The sequence below is a fragment of the Pseudorasbora parva genome, chromosome 22, assembly GCF_024679245.1.
Source record: "Pseudorasbora parva isolate DD20220531a chromosome 22, ASM2467924v1, whole genome shotgun sequence".
NCBI classification, from domain to species: domain Eukaryota; kingdom Metazoa; phylum Chordata; class Actinopteri; order Cypriniformes; family Gobionidae; genus Pseudorasbora; species Pseudorasbora parva.
The window spans coordinates 33,014,945-33,032,074 of record NC_090193.1 but is presented as its reverse complement, the minus strand read 5'-3'; the positions used below and the strand labels follow the sequence as shown (position 1 = coordinate 33,032,074).

The window sequence follows — 17,130 nt, the reverse complement described above, 5'->3', positions numbered from 1 at the left end:
CTGCTGCACACGTCATTATTTAGCTCCGCTCACACGACACGCCCCCACCCGCTCGGCTTTTTTCGGAAAGACTCGGAACAGCGCATCTTTCTTATATAATTATAAAAAAAATAAAGACTTTTCGGAGATATGCAGGATGCAATGCTACTCTATAGGTACTCAAGATTGACATGACACTGACTGAAACTGAGTGTTTCACCCCCCCTTTAATAGCATCCGTTGTTAGTGGAGCCCTCAGATTTTCAGGGAGGGCATTCCACAGGCGTGGAGTAGCGGCATAGAAGGCTCTGTCCAGTGGTGCAGGTTTTGTAACGGATTCACAGAGGCAGGATTCAATTGCAAGTAACTCAGTTTATTGACAGAAGTGTCACAGAAGCCAAAACTCAGAACACAGAAGAAGTCCGGATAAGACGGAGCAGTGAGAGAGACTCTGTTGGCGACACGGGCAGGCTGTGAGCAGCAGTGACTCGGGAGCGCGGTTGAGGTAATCCGGGAAGGGATCCAGCGTTTCACAGAAGGGGGAAACGACAACCAACACGGAGACACAAGGGGAACATCCAACAACGCTCTGACAAAGACAAGAGAGAAACAGAGAGACTAAATAGGGTGAAAGTGATGAGTTGCAGCTGGTGCAGGTGATCAGCCACAGGTGCGTGATGAGCCAATCCCAGGCTCCGCCCTCACCAACATTCAACACGCACCCAAGAGTGAGACAGGGAATCCATGAACCGTGACAGTACCCCTCCCCCTAGGAGCGTCCCCTGACGCTCCCAGCCGACCTTACCTGTTGATTGTAATCATCAATAAGGGAGTGATCCAGAATGTCCCTAGCAGGAACCCAACTTCTCTCCTCCGGACCGTAACCTTCCCAGTCCACCAAGTACTGGAAACCGCGTCCCCTCCGTCTAGAATCCAGAATGCGATTAACCGAATAAGTTGGTTCCCCATCTACGAGTCGCGGCGGTGGGGGAACCGGGACTGGCGGATTAAGATGGGAGTGAAAAACAGGTTTGATTTTGGATACATGGAAGGCGGGATGAATCCTCCTGTACGCCGGAGGGAGTTTGAGGCGGACTGTCACCGGACTAATGATCTTGGTGACAGTGAACGGGCCGATAAATTTGGGAGCAAGTTTATTAGATACGGAGCGGAGAGGAATGTTCTTGGTAGAAAGCCACACTTTTTGACCGACGACGTAAACGGGAGGCTTAGACCGGTGGCGATCGGCTTTAGCCTTGGTGCGCGCTCCCACCTGGAGCAGAGTCTCACGGGCTCTGGTCCATGTGCGATGACACCTCTGGATAAAGGCGTGAACAGAGGGGACCGCGACCTCGGAATCCAGACTAGGAAAAATAGGTGGCTGGTAACCTACACTACACTCAAATGGCGAAAGGCCCGTAGATGACACTGGTAACGAGTTATGAGCGTACTCAACCATAGAGAGTTGCTGGCTCCAGGATGAAGGATTCTTGGATACCAAACATCACAACACTCTCTCCAGATCCTGATTGGCTCTCTCGGTCTGACCGTTGCTTTGGGGGTGATAACCCGAAGACAGACTAACCGTGGCTCCTAGTAATTTACAAAACTCCTGCCAAAATTTGGACACAAATTGGGAACCTCTGTCGGAGACCACGTCCATCGGGAGGCCATGTAACCGAAAGACGTGATCTACTACAGATACCGCTGTCTCCTTGGCTGAGGGTAGTTTGGGCAAGGGAATGAAATGTGCTGCCTTCGAGAATCGGTCCACGACGGTCAAAACGACCGTCTTGCCCTGGGAGGGCGGGAGGGCGGTAACAAAATCTAGAGCGATGTGGGACCAGGGTCTCGAAGGAACAGACAGCGGCTGAAGTAACCCCTGGGGAGGTTGGTTAGATGTCTTACCAACCGCACAGACCGAGCAAGCCAAAACGAAACTGCGAGTGTCGCGAGCCATAAGTGGCCACCAAAATCGTTGCTTTATTAAACTGCAAGTGCGGTTTACCCCTGGATGACAGGCAATGTTGGAGCAGTGACCCCATTTGAGGACCTCGGATCTTAACCCCTCCGGAACGAACAAACAACTCGGTGGGCCGCCGGGCGGGGGCGTTACCCCTTCTAAGGCCACTTTGACCTTCGATTCGATCTCCCATGTGAGTGTAGAGATAACTATCTTCTCTGGCAAAATACACTCGGGAGTAACCGGGCGTTCGGAAGCATCAAAAATACGAGATAAAGAGTCGGGTTTGATGTTTTTAGACCCGGGGCGGTACGAGAGAACAAAGTCAAAACGTCCGAAAAAAAGTGCCCACCGAGCCTGCCTGGAGTTGAGTCTTTTAGCAGATCTAATATATTCAAGGTTCTTATGATCCGTCCATACAATAAAAGGTACCCCCGACCCTTCAAGCCAATGACGCCACTCCTCCAACGCTAACTTGACGGCCAACAACTCTCTGTTACCAATGTCATAATTGCGTTCGGCAGGAGAAAGACGATGGGAGAAAAACGCACACGGGTGCATCTTGTCATCTGAGGGAGAGCGCTGTGAAAGAACCGCTCCTACCCCCACCTCTGACGCGTCGACCTCTACCACGAACTGACGTGTGGGATCAGGGGCGACTAAGATGGGAGCCGAAACAAAGCGGCTTTTCAGTTTGGCGAATACAGCCTCGGCTGTATCGGACCACCTGAACGTTATTCGGGGAGAGGTCAAGGCAGTCAGAGGTGCGGCTAGTTGGCTGAAATTGCGAATAAAACGCCGATAGAAATTGGCGAACCCCAGAAACCTCTGTAGGGCCTTACGGGAATCTGGACTTGGCCAATCCATTACAGCCTTAACCTTGTCGGGATCCATGCGCATTCCCTCCGATGACACGATGTACCCTAAAAAAGGAACAGACTGTGCATGAAAAGCGCATTTCTCCGCCTTGACAAAAAGCCCATTCTCTAGCAACCTCTGAAGCACTCGTCTGACGTGTCGAACATGTTCCTGGAGAGACGAAGAAAAAATCAAAATGTCATCCAGGTAGACATATATGAATTGGTCGACCATGTCTCTCAACACATCATTGACGAGTGCCTGGAAAACCGCTGGGGAGTTGGAAAGGCCGAAAGGCATGACCAAGTATTCAAAATGCCCCCTGGGGGTGTTAAATGCGGTTTTCCATTCATCCCCCTCCCTGATGCGAACCAAATGATAAGCGTTACGTAAGTCCAACTTCGTGAAGACGGATGCTCCCTGTAACCTCTCGAAAGCTGAAGACATCAACGGCAAAGGATAGGTATTCTTTACCGTGATGTTATTCAGCCCTCGGTAATCAATGCAAGGTCGCAGAGAACCATCCTTCTTCCCCACGAAGAAGAACCCCGCCCCCGCTGGAGAAGAGGAAGGGCGGATGAATTTGGAGGCTAGAGAATCAGAAATATATTTCTCCATGGCCTCCCTCTCTGGAATAGAAAGAGAGTATAGTTTGCCCTTAGGCGGAGACTTACCTGGGAGTAAATCTATAGCACAGTCATAGGGACGATGCGGAGGGAGAGAAGCAGCTCGGGACTTACTGAACACTTCCTTCAGGTCGAGGTACTCCGGAGGCACGTTAGACAGATTCACCGTCTCACTCTGAAAAACAGAACGAGAAACAGACGAACAAGCAGACACCAAACAAGACTCATAACATTTATCACTCCACGCAGACACAGAGTTTTGTCCCCAGTCAACCCTTGGATTGTGTAACTCCAGCCAAGGGTGACCGAGGACAACGGGAGCCAAAGGGGAGTCCAGGATGAAAAATGAAATGCGTTCGGTGTGGTTGCCGGAAGTGATCAGTGTAAGTGGTTCAGTGGTGAATGAAATGTCAGGGAGAACTTGTCCGTTGAGTGCGTTGACAGAGATGGTGTTCTTGAGTGCAATGGTGGGTATGTTAAGTTTGTGAGCAAGGGCAGAGTCAATGAAGTTACCTTCCGCTCCCGAGTCGAGGAGGGCGAGGCTGGAATAATCCTGAGCTGCCCACAGCAATCTCACCGGGAGGAGAGTGGAGGATGAGGTCTTTTCCACGGAGATCCCGCCCGACAGTAGCCTTCCTTTTACCGCCGGGCGTGGTCTTTTACCGGGCAGGAGTCTAGCAGGTGTCCGTTCCCGCCGCAGTACAGGCAAAGACCACGGGATCTCCGTCTCGCCTTCTCCTCCCGGGAGAGCCGAGCTCGACCCACCTGCATGGGCTCCGGGTCGAAGGTGTAGCTGACTGCATCCGTAGCGCTGGCCTGAGGGCATTCGACACTCCCATGCTGAGGCTCCATCCTGGACCTCAGCCGACTCAGACGAGCGTCCACCCTCAAAGCAAGATCAATGAGACCGTCAATCTTCTCCGGAAGGTCGATGGCGAATATCTCCTTCTGGATGCGGTCAGCCAGCCCATGCAGGAACATGTCCCACTGTGCCTCCTCGTTCCACTTGCACTCGGCGGCCAGGGTGCGGAACTCGATGGAATAATCCGAGACCGAGCGGTTACCTTGGCGGAGCTCTGCGAGTTGACGTGCCGCTTCTCTTCCGGTCACCGCTCGGTCAAACACCCTTCTCATCTCTGCCGCCAGCGTCTGGAACGAGGAGCAGCAAGGATGTTGGTTCTCCCACACCGCCGTTCCCCAAAGTGCGGCTCGTCCGGAGAGTAGGGTGAGGACGAATGCCACCTTGGATCTTTCTGTGTTGAAAGTCTGCGGTTGAAGAGCAAAAAACAAGGAACACTTGGTAAGGAAGGCTCTGCAATAATTGCTCTCACCGGCATAACTCTCGGGGGTAGGCAGACGTGGTTCCGGTTGCCGCGAAGCAGATGGTGTGTGGGGAATCGGCGGTGGGTCGGGCACAGTGGGACCGACGAGTTGTTGCATCTGTTGGGTCAGCTCGGCCACCCGTGCCACCAAGGTGTGTACTGCCTGTCCTGTGGCAGTTAAGTTCGCCTCCTGCTGGTCCAGTCTCTCGTTGCTGCTGGTCAGTAGGGCGTTGATACTCGCTGAATCCATGGTTGGTCAGAGCGTTCTGTAACGGATTCACAGAGGCAGGATTCAATTGCAAGTAACTCAGTTTATTGACAGAAGTGTCACAGAAGCCAAAACTCAGAACACAGAAGAAGTCCGGATAAGACGGAGCAGTGAGAGAGACTCTGTTGGCGACACGGGCAGGCTGTGAGCAGCAGTGACTCGGGAGCGCGGTTGAGGTAATCCGGGAAGGGATCCAGCGTTTCACAGAAGGGGGAAACGACAACCAACACGGAGACACAAGGGGAACATCCAACAACGCTCTGACAAAGACAAGAGAGAAACAGAGAGACTAAATAGGGTGAAAGTGATGAGTTGCAGCTGGTGCAGGTGATCAGCCACAGGTGCGTGATGAGCCAATCCCAGGCTCCGCCCTCACCAACATTCAACACGCACCCAAGAGTGAGACAGGGAATCCATGAACCGTGACAGGTTTTAATCCAAGGGGGATGGAGCCAATGAGTGTTTGTGGAGCAAAGAGAATGTGCTGAGATGTGTGGAGTAATGAGTTAGGTGGGTGGAGGTAGGTGGGAGCATTGCCATTGATGCACTGATGTGTGAGGAGGGAAACTTTATACTCTTGCTGAAATAGGAAGCCAATGTAGAGACTGAAGAATTGGTGGGATGTGTTCATATTTGCGCACACTCATCAGGATCCTAGTGGCACTGTTATGTATGTGCTGGAGTTTCTGGATGCTTTTTGTAGGAATCCCAAAGAAAAGAGCGTTACAATAATCCAGTTTTGAGGAGACAAAGGCATGAAAGACTTTTTCAGCATCATGAAGGGTGAGTGAGGGACTGAGTCTGGCTAAATTCCTGAGGTGACAAAAAGATGTTTTGCAAAGATATTTAATGTGGGCCTCAAAGGTTAAGTGTGGATCAAACCTAACACTGAGATTGGTGACTATGGATGACAGAGGAATGTCCTGGGCAGAAAATGTAATACAGATTATGGTGGATGATCTGATGAGGGGAACCAATGAGGATGGCTTCTGTCTTAGGGCTGTTCAACTGGAGAAAGTTGTAGTTCACTTCCTTATCTCTTCCAGGCAGGCAGAAAGTGTTGATAATGATGACGATAATGATGAATGAGTGTCCATTTTCACATATAATTGTGTATCATCAGCGTAGCAGTGAAATGAAATTTTCATTATCAGTCACAAGCGACTGATGACTTTACAGAGAGGAAGCATGTAGAAATTGAGTAAGAGAGGTACCCTTCAACCAACCGCATGTGACAGGGACCTTGAGCTACCCATGGCCACAAATTCAGAGGTATGACTCAAACCATTGCAAGACATTGTTATCAAGTCCAATAGATTGAGCAGTCGTTTGAGAAGTATTCCATGGTCAACCGTGTTGAACGCTCCTGAAAGATCCAGGAGGACATGATGGACATGTCAGGAGTGATGGTGACCCAGCATCAGCTGTCATTAGCAGGTCATTTGTAACCCTCACTAAGGCTGTTTCTGTGCTGTGGCCAGAACAGAAGCCAGATTGGAACTTTTCAAAAATGTTGTTGTCGTTGAGATGGTCCTCTCAAGGTGCATGGCAACTACCTTCTCCAAAACCTTCGAAATAAGTGGCAAGTTGGATTTCTTGAGTAATGTTCTAATTATAGCTGTTTTTAGGGCAGACAGACTGAAGGGATTGGTTTATTATCATGGGGATGAGGGGACTGATGGCAATCATGGCAGTAATATTTTCTTTCACCAGAGCTGTAGGAAGGGGTCAAGGGCGCAGGTGGAGGGCCTCGAGATACCAAACTGTGAGTCGACAGTTGGAACAGACATTGAGGAGAAAACAGAGAGGGATGAACAAATTTGACTAATTTTAGTTCTGAGGTCATGCGTGCTTCTTTGCATCGTTCTTCTGTTAACCCAATGAACGGGGCAATTTGAGGTTTTAGGAGATGACTTATAGTGGAGAACAGCCGTTTAAAATTGCCAGGACTATCTTGAATAATATTTGAATAATACCATGACCGTGCTTCTTTGATGGACTTCAAATAAGCTTTTTGGTGGTCCCAGTAGGCCAGCTTGTGAACAGTTAGTTCTGAGTTTTTATACCATCGTTCAAGGGCACGTCCAGTTGCCTTTAATTTCCACAAGTCATTTGTGAACCAGGGATCTGAGCGGGATTACGTGGCTGTTCCGACTTTAATAAGGGCATGCAGATCCAAAATGCTGCTCAGTGTCTTATTGTAGAATCCCACAGACAGCAAAATCGAGATGTTGAAGGCTTAAGCTCAGGTTTTCTTTGTTAATATTTTTCAGGTTTCTGAAACATATTTCAGGTTTGGCCTTGATGTAGGAAGATAGAAAAGATATCTCCATGGAAATGACCTTATGGTCAGATACACCCAGATCATACACAAATGGTGCACTTAGTGAAGCAAACTCAATAATGACCAGGTCAAGAATATTCTCCTTGATATGTTTGGGAACGTCAACATGTTACCTGAGTTTTAAGCAGGCCAGTGACTGCAGGAATTCTGTAGCAAAATGGCAGGAAGGATTATTGACATGAATGTTAAAATCTCCAAGTATTATTATATTGGAGGAGGTTGCACAGAAAGATGAAAGAAGATTGTACAGCTCTGAAATGAAGCATGAGTTTGATTTGGGTGGCTGGTAGATTAGTCATACTGTCATTTATAGACAAACAAGCAGAGGGTATTTTATGCTTGATTGCAAATCTTAAAATATTGTTTGTCACAAAATTTCTAACCGGCATGCACTGATTCAAGTCAGCCACCGATCGATCTGCAGGTCTGCACCTATATGGTCTGCACAGCGCCGTATTAAGTCGACATACATTATTTATGCCATGCAGACATCCATTGGTTACCTTCCAGTCACATGAATTAATTCTTTCCGGGCGTGACACACCTGAAGATTGTACAGCTCTGAAATGAAGCATAAGTTTGATTTGGGTGGCTGGATTAGTATCAATATTCATGAGTCAGTCAATATTATTCATTTGATGAATATAATAAATACATCTCACACACACCATGTAAATAGTAATGTGTCATAGTACCAAACTTGATCTTAAAGGGGTCATGCTCTGACCCCTCATTATACTCTGAGGTCAACTTATGATGTCCGTGTGTTTTTACCATAGACTGTAAAAGAACACCTATTTTTTATGCTCTATGGTTTTTACGTTCAAAACCATCTTAATAAATAAGTAATCGGCTTTTTTCTACCCTGGATTTTAGCCTAGCTCATGAAACAATTTTTTTTATGGGTGTGCAGCCTATAAGACTTGGAAGTAAACACCCACTGCTATGACTGGATAACAGTTTTGCATATTATAATGAATTTTGACTCCCCTGTCACATGGGAAATTATTTTGGAAACTTCCAATGTGGAAAAATGGCACCCGGAATGATTTGCCTATACATGTTCGACCCAGAGTATGATCCCGAATCGCACGACAATGAACCACTAACAACACCTCAAAAGGATATATTCTACTGTGACCGCGTTGTAATTGTCATTAATTCTGTTTAGTTAGACACATACACATAATCAGTATATATCAATACAATACTATTACATATAAAAAAAATGTTTTACTCACATACGTGTTGAATTGTTCCTGTAGGGTACAATATAGAAGGCATGGCATCGTTTTTTTTAAATACAATTAGTCGTTGATCTTCTGCTTTCTAACATCACATATTCGCAGATCCCTATTTGATGAGCCAGCTGTCAATAAAAGCTTTTCTTTTACTAACAAGGAAGTTTTCAGGTCAGAAACTTGCAGGATATTCTTATATTATGATTTTATTAAAAGCTCAATGAAAAGTCACCCCTTTAAAATCCTGAATCCAGAGTTTAATTGCTGTGAATTTTACACATTGTTAATATTAATGCCAGGCAGATCGATTGATGAAAAATGATGAACAGTTAGTAATTATATTATATCATGTGGATGAATTCGTCATGTTGTAGTTCAGTTGAAATGCATCTACATTTGTTTGTGAAATGTACTTTATAGACAAACATGCAGAAGGCAATATGCTTGATTAAAATCTGTTTTTTTACAGTCTTTTCAAATTGTAAACCATACATAATATGATAGAACCAAAGATGCAAATGGTTACTGTCAACATTAATATTTCCTTGTGTTTTTTATACTAGTTTGAATTTTGCATTAGTTTAGCTGTTTGATTTAAATCATATTAAAACAGTTATTTAACTCATATAATGGTGTTTAATTGTTTTATTTCACAAAAAAATGGTTAAGTGGTATTATCCACACCACTGAAACTATATTATATTAGATACATAAAAACCTGTCTAGGGTTGGGGAGTCAGTAACAAAGGAGAGAGAGAGAGAGAGAGAGAGAGAGAGAGAGAGAGAGAGAGAGAGAGAGAGAGAGAGAGGGGGGGGGGGGGGGGGGGGGACCTTGGGAGAACCAATAGGTTTGAATAAAAACAATCACAGCCACCAGCTCAGTGAGAATAACTTTTTATTTAAAATAATAAAGAATGTAATCAGTCACATAAGTAACAATAACCATGGATAATAACCAATAAGATAAATAAGAGAATAATAATGGAAATTTGGCACAATAGTTTAAGTGGAGAGCCCAGCCAAAATAACAAACAATACTTAAAATAACTAAAGCAAAAAGATGTTCAAAGAAAAATACATTTTAGAACTCTTCATCCTTGTGAATGATCTCTCTCTCTCTCTCTCTCTCTCTCTCTCTCTCTCTCTCTCTCTCTCTCTCTCTCTCTCTCTCTCTCTCTCTCTCTCTCTCTCTCTCTCTCTCTCTCTCTCTCTCTCCCTCCCCTCCCTCTATAAATAAAGTCATCCTAATGTTATATTTATTTTATTTATTAGATGCATGATTAGAAATGCAACAGTATGATTGTTTAGACAGGTGGTCATTTTAAACAAACAAGTTCCCCTCAATTAATCACAAAAGCTTGAAATTGCTTAACATTTACAACGACAAGCGTCCAAAAGAAAACCTAAAACGGCTCTCATATGTAAAAAAGGAGGGAAGTATTGGAACAAGCAGCAGCACATGTCCCTGTGTCAAACTCTGGGCATTATTACACAGGTTTGTTCCACAACATGTGAGCAATGATAAACTGATCATTTGTGTACTTGTGTTCAATAAATTGCTCAGTAATTCAGTGCTCAAGCTCTTACAGTAGGTTTGGCTCCCGCATCCTTTATAAGCCATGCCGCTGACTGTGAAAAAAGAGAAGAAATGGATTTGGTGGAAAGCAAAGTAGAAGTGATTAATTGGTTTCATTCACATTAGGAAACAGCTATTCTGTCTGTAGTAGATTATTACTTTAGATTTGAATGACATGACATGACATGAATCACCTGTTGCAGTGATGCACTGGTTCTCACCACCTTTACATTTCTGTATGATTGAGCAGTTTGTTCCATTGCAGCTGTAACACGTCAAATCATTCACTGAGTCCGGAGCTATAAAGAAAAGCAGAGACAGTTAAAGCTTAAAAAGCCTTAGCAACTTAGATACTTTAAAAAAGAAGAGAAACACCACAAGTATCATTATTCAAGTAATGATACTACAAGTAACATATTTCACTTTTCTAACTTAAGCTAGTATGTGAAGTTGCTGTTTGAGAACAACACATCTGCAAAGTTACAACATTGAAAGTTTAAAGCAAAGGAAGATATTAAAAAAAAAAAAAATTCTAAGGACTACAGCAAACGGCCTGTTGGGACTACAGACGTTCCTCCAAGGTTGCTGACATCACCAGCCTCTATATTTACATAACCCCCTCGTCCAAGAATATTAAATAAGGGAGACAAGGCCATATTTTATTGCTATGTTATTTAAATCAAGATTGCAGGTCCACTTTGTTCTGCCTTCCTACTAGGGACAGAGGGAGTTAGGGATCGATGGTTAAAATGTATTTATTTTTAACTCGGTCCCTCATAATTATTACCCAAATCTCTCTCTTTGCTGCACATTTTACGGAGGAAAGCTTCCACAATCTTTGAGAGTTCAATGCAGGATTCGCACAACGGCTTGTCCTGAAAGATGGAGAAGTTCCAAGTTTACGGGCCACAACCTGTAAGTATGATTTATTTTTTGTCGATGTGTTGTCAACAAGGAAGTAAACAAATGACAATGCTGATGTGTTGACAATGACAATGTTTGGCTCTGCAAAACAGTTTGGTAAATACTTATTCATACTTAACATTATCTGACAAACACCTAACGTTACAAACCTTTTTAAATCTCAACAGCAAACTTGCTTGGAATTAGTGTAAATTATTCTTTGATTTGCACTTTTATGTATTGTTTATCTACATGCTTGTTTATGTGCAGGCATGCTAAACATGGTTCTGTGTTTGATTTGGCTACTATAGTAAAGCCAATGTTTAGTGTTAATTTTGGGTTAATAGTTCTTGCAACAGATATTATATAATAGTTCTAAAAATACAAAAGTAACGGTGCCATTCAGTTGTGATCACTATAGATCCACAGTCTTTACAGACTACAAATAAAAGGTAAGGGGTTTCCCAAACACAGGGCCGGCCCGCGGCATAGGCGGAATAGGCAAATGCTAGGGGCGCCACTCATCCATAGGAGCACCAAAATTAGTGATTTTTTCTATTTTATTAATAATAATTTGAAATATTACCAAAACCAAAAAAACAAAACTAAGTACTCTCCCCTTCTGCCGCATTTTAACGTTGGGAATGTGTTGGCTCTCGCAGCATCTAATGTAGACAGGATTGCTTTTGGATGCTCGTGCTAGATACAGTGAAATTTGCCTGATTATTTATGACAGATGGTCAAATTCACAGTGTCAAAAAGACCAAAGCCCTGATGCAGGAAAGATAAGGAATAAAGTGAAGGGATAAAGCCAGAGGTAAAGTGATAAAATAAATGAACTGTTTATTTAATTGCATAGTAGTAAAATACTAATGTTCTCTAATTAATTCCAGTTATTTTTTACCTTAAACGTTATGCAAGCAGCTGTTCTGGGTACTCATGTGTTTATAAAAAACTGACATGATTTTTTACAAAATCACTCTATCACTTTTTTAATAGCCTAATGTTTATACTCTACATTTGTGCAATTTTAAGGGAATATATGGAAATCAGTAATAGCAAATGTAGCACTTTAAAGCTACACTGTGTGATATTTTCCCCCATCTAGCGGTGTAAAGGTATATGACCATCCAGTAAATATTATTTTCTATTCCTCTCAATTCTGATTTCATTTTAACTCCCGATTTAGTCCAAGATTAACATGGCAATCCCCCTCTTCACATTCAACACGGTGCCATCGAGTGTTAAAACGCGAAAGGCGAAGCTTGAATTTAAGGGTATGTCCCTCTTTGGCTACTGTACTTTCAAGATGGAGGAGCAACATGGCTACCGGCATTCGAACCCCTCACCCGTATGTATTTTCAATGGCATATTATAAACTTAAGAGAATACTTTATTACTTGAAAGAAGTAGATATACATTAATGAGCACATATATTTTTGAAATAACTAAGTGTTTAGCTAAGAATAAACTAAAAAAGTTACACAGTGTAGCTTTAAATATCTACATTTCACAGTTTAATTCAATGTGATAGCATGAATGTGCATCGTTTAGTGGAAGATTGCTGCCATCTGCTGGAAAACAAACACTTTTGCTATTTCTCAGTTTGTGCATGAATGTTAAATACAATCACTCTTGCTGTTTGTGTTTAGGCTGTAATGTTACGTGCTATTTTTTTGTATAGTTTAACTATCATCAGCCTTTAAAAAATATATAACATAAACATAATTACGGGGTAGAATGGACTGGATTCAGGGTATGATTTTTAAAACGACCAACACAAAAAAAAAAAAAAACATCAATGCATTACAAAAATAAAACAGTACCAGTGTTTCCACAACTGATAACATGTAATGTTAGTCCTGAAACTTGATACAAGGGGCACCAAGTAAAATCTTGCCTAGGGCAGCAAATGACTAGATGGTTAGCGAATCACAACACAGCTGAGCCAGCTAACCAATCTGAGCCTATTGTGTTTTTTGAGAGACCGGCTTCATAAAACCAGGAAGCTATCAGACCGTTTTTGGTTTTTACGAGGAGGGAAAGAGCAGTGTAGAATAAAGGTAAAATATAAGAAAAATAATGCAATTTTTTTTGTGTACCCCACAAACACAATCAAGCCTTCGAAAAAATGTGCTTTACTACCCCTTTGAAAAATTCTCATTACATGGAGGAGAAAACAATAACAATATTTTCATTTTTGTGTGAACTTTTAATTTCTGTACAGATTGATTCAAAATAGTAATAGTTAATTTATGATAAAACAGACATTTTCTGCATTTTCTGGAAACGGCACAGAAACGAAGGAAAAAGGGGATCGCTGGTAATAGACAAACTGTATATTAACGGACAACTATACAGAGAACTTGACTCAACCTGAATGTAAATGAGAAAGAAAAAAAAGAAAGAACAAAAAAACAACATGTCGCTAACCAAACAAGACTGAACAACAAGAATGTCTGTCAACATCGTATCCTTACCACAAAAACGCTACTAAATCTCACTAATGTTCTACATGTATTAAGTTTTTTGTGTCTGTGTGTTCATGTAAACTGTGAAAACGAAACTAGATCTATGTCACGAATATGTAGTAGTTTGCACAAATGGGGAATGAATTGCGCAAGTCAATCAATATATATCTTGTTTAGTTTGGAAATCTATGTAATGTATACGGATAAATTGTATCTATATGTATATTTGTATAGGAGAAGTTTTTTATAAAAAATTTTTTTTATTAAATTATAACTGAAAAATGTCACGCATAAAATTTGTTAGTTGGAATGTGAGGGGCATCAATTCACCAATTAAAAGAAATAAGGTACTACACCACCTAAAAAAACTAAAGGCTGATAGGCTATATGTATGTTACAGGAAACACATTTGCTAGAAACAGAAATAAAAAAAAAACCACTCAAAACACTCAGATCTATGGAGCTTCATATAATTAAAAAAAGAGGAGTAGCTACATTGATTAACAAAAACACATCAGTTATAAACAGCAGCGTAATATCAGATCCGGAGGGACGCTATATTCTCCTTAATGCATCTATAAATAACACAGACATGACCATAGCTAACATTTATGGGCCAAACACAGACAACGATCATATATTTCATAAAATCTTCTCAATTCTATCCACATTTTCACAATCCAAATTCATCATTGGTGGAGACTTCAACACTGCCCTTAATCCATCAATAGACAAATCAATTAATGCAAGTCTGTTTAAAACCTGGCGCTCCACTGAAACAATAAAACAATACATGAACGATTTTGGACTTGGCGATAGCTGGAGACTTAACAATCCTAGAACAAGAGATTGCACATACTTCTCACCAGCAAACAAGTCATATTCACGTATAGATTTCTTCCTGACTAGTAACTCCATCATTTCAGATATTATAGAGACTAAAATGAATCCAATCATTATCTCAGATCATGCACCAATCACGCTAACACTCAACAATAAAAATTATACTAAATCTCCACAAAGATGGAGAATGAACACATCTTTACTTCAAGATAAAGAGTTCAATGAATTTTTCAAAACAGAATGGACATCGTTTTTAGAAATAAATGATACACTAGATATATCTGCATCGACATTATGGGAAACCGCTAAAGTAGTTTTAAGAGGAAAAATTATATCATATTCTACATATAAACACAGGACAAACAAAAATCTAGAAGAAGAATTAGAAAACAAATAAAAAATATTAAATTACACATATTGTCTAAACCAAAGTGATCAGACCCTAAAATAACTAAATAATATAAAAAATCAACTGGAAGAAATTATCCTTAAAAAAATAGAATTCCAAAAACAACGATTAAAATCTCACTACTTTGAACATAATGATACATCTGGGAAACATCTTGCTAACTTACTCAAACAAAATAAAGAAAAAACCTTCATAACTACCATAAAAAATCCAGAAAATAAAATAACTCATAACCCACCACAAGAAATAAACAAGATATTCAGGACATTTTATGAATCATTATATAGTAATAAACAAAAGGAAAATACTAAAGATATGGACGACATCTAACTACTCCCTAAATACATATCCTAAGTACAAGTTGTTTCTTTTCACTACCCTTTTGTGTTTGTGTTTTTTGTTTTTATTTCCAATTATTTAGCAGTTGTCTATTGTGTTTTTTTTCTAGTTTGTTTTACCCCACACTGTATATATTATGTATAATTTACTGTATGTATTTCATGAACAATTAAAAAATATATAATAATAATAATAATAATAATAATAAAAAAGGACATTTTCAAAAATTTAATTTAATTAAGAAATAATCATGGGAAACATGTTTCCTTTACTTTCACATGTCTGTATTACCTGTAGCACTGTTGCAGTTATCTGAAGAACAGCATTGGGAGGACGTCCCGTACAATCCAAGACTTAAGCTCGAATTAGCACACGAGGAAGAATTTGCACATTGCTTCACACTGGTGATAAAACCAGGGCCATCTATAAAATTAACAACATTAAAAATTATAAAGATTCACTAGAAAACCCAGTCAATAACATATTCCTTACCAAATGCACACATTTCATAATCATGTTATTCTTACATGTGTTCGTGGAACTGCACTGTTGGTTTGAAGAACAGGTAACATTTGGTGTGCATGTTGCGGATGGATATGTGGCACAGTTGTAACACACCAGTGACAGTGCTGAAAGTCAATAAGAAGACAATGAGGGATATTCTTAACATGCATATAAAGCCTTTTTTTAAGATCTAAGTTTTTTAAATAAATGTGTGCAAAATCCTCACATAAATCTAATAAAAGTTAATTTATCAGCAAAGATTTAATTAAACGTTATGCCTATAAAAGCAATGGACACGTGGAAATAAATCCTGTATGACTCACCTTCAGAGAAAAACACAGTGAAAAGAACCACGGAGATGATTTTCAGAGCCATGATCCAGCTGAAGGGTGTGAGATGGACAGTGTGAGATTATTATATACTGGATTTACAGAGGTGTGGTTACTGCTGGATTTGCAGCATGACGCTCGAGTCTTCAGCAACTTTACTTTGCATAACCTAAACATGATTACGTGACAGTCCAACAACTGAATTACACATTGTACAGTAAATAATATAATAATATAAATACAATAAAGGATATAATGCATTCTACTTTATACTTTACTTTTAAATATATATATATATATATATATATATATATATATATATATATATATATATATATATATATATATATATATACACACACACACATGAAAAATATGGAATTTATCATTTGTAAACTTGCCACTTTATTACATTTTTTTAAGCACATACAGTGTCAGTGAATGCAGAAGTACATATAAAGTACTATTTTTTCATAAAAAGAAATCACACAACACTACTGTACATGTTAATGCATTTCATGACTCTCTAATTTTACAAATGTAGATGTCTTTAAATGTTTTAATGCCAGTTTTTATAAATGTATTATCTCAGAACTCATCGCAAAAATAAATTATGCACTATGACACTAATATGAATGTCTTTTCATTTTTTGTTAGCATGCAGATAAATGCACAACCTCAAATAAAGATAATATGTAAACCATATATTAAACTTTGTGACAGTGTGATTCAGTAACACCAGCTACGGTTACCAAGTCAAAATAAATGTGGCTTTATTTTATTTTACTAACTATGTTCCCTTTATTTTAAATAACTGAATCTATGAATAATAGTGTACTGTGATTTCCTTGTGTTTGTTTGTTGTTGTTTTTCCATTCAAATCATTCAGGAAATATTTCTCAAATGTCTTTCCCTTATTTGCATCCAGGGTTTTATTCTGTAGTCTGCAGGTGAAACTGCGGATGTAGTTTCAGCAGAGGGAATGACACTGATCTTCCTTTTAGTAAATAATTGATTTCATATTGAGATCCGGATTGTTCTCACAGATTTTGTGAACAGGATAAATTGATACAGTTAAAGCATCCCACACCAAATAATGATTTGTTAATAAATCACAGCCAGTTTTCATAGGATAACCCTTTAATTCAAAAAGTA

General features: G+C 40.6%; 1 long non-coding RNA gene across 1 annotated transcript; it reads right to left on the bottom strand.

The window, feature by feature from the left end:
- Positions 1-9,830: 9,830 nt before the first annotated feature.
- Positions 9,831-15,565, bottom strand: LOC137058689 (uncharacterized). The gene is made up of 3 exons (XR_010900796.1): positions 15,434-15,565; positions 10,372-10,476; positions 9,831-10,230 (listed from the first exon to the last, which is right to left on the bottom strand). It is a non-coding gene; the product is annotated as an uncharacterized lncRNA (long non-coding RNA).
- Positions 15,566-17,130: the final 1,565 nt, after the last annotated feature.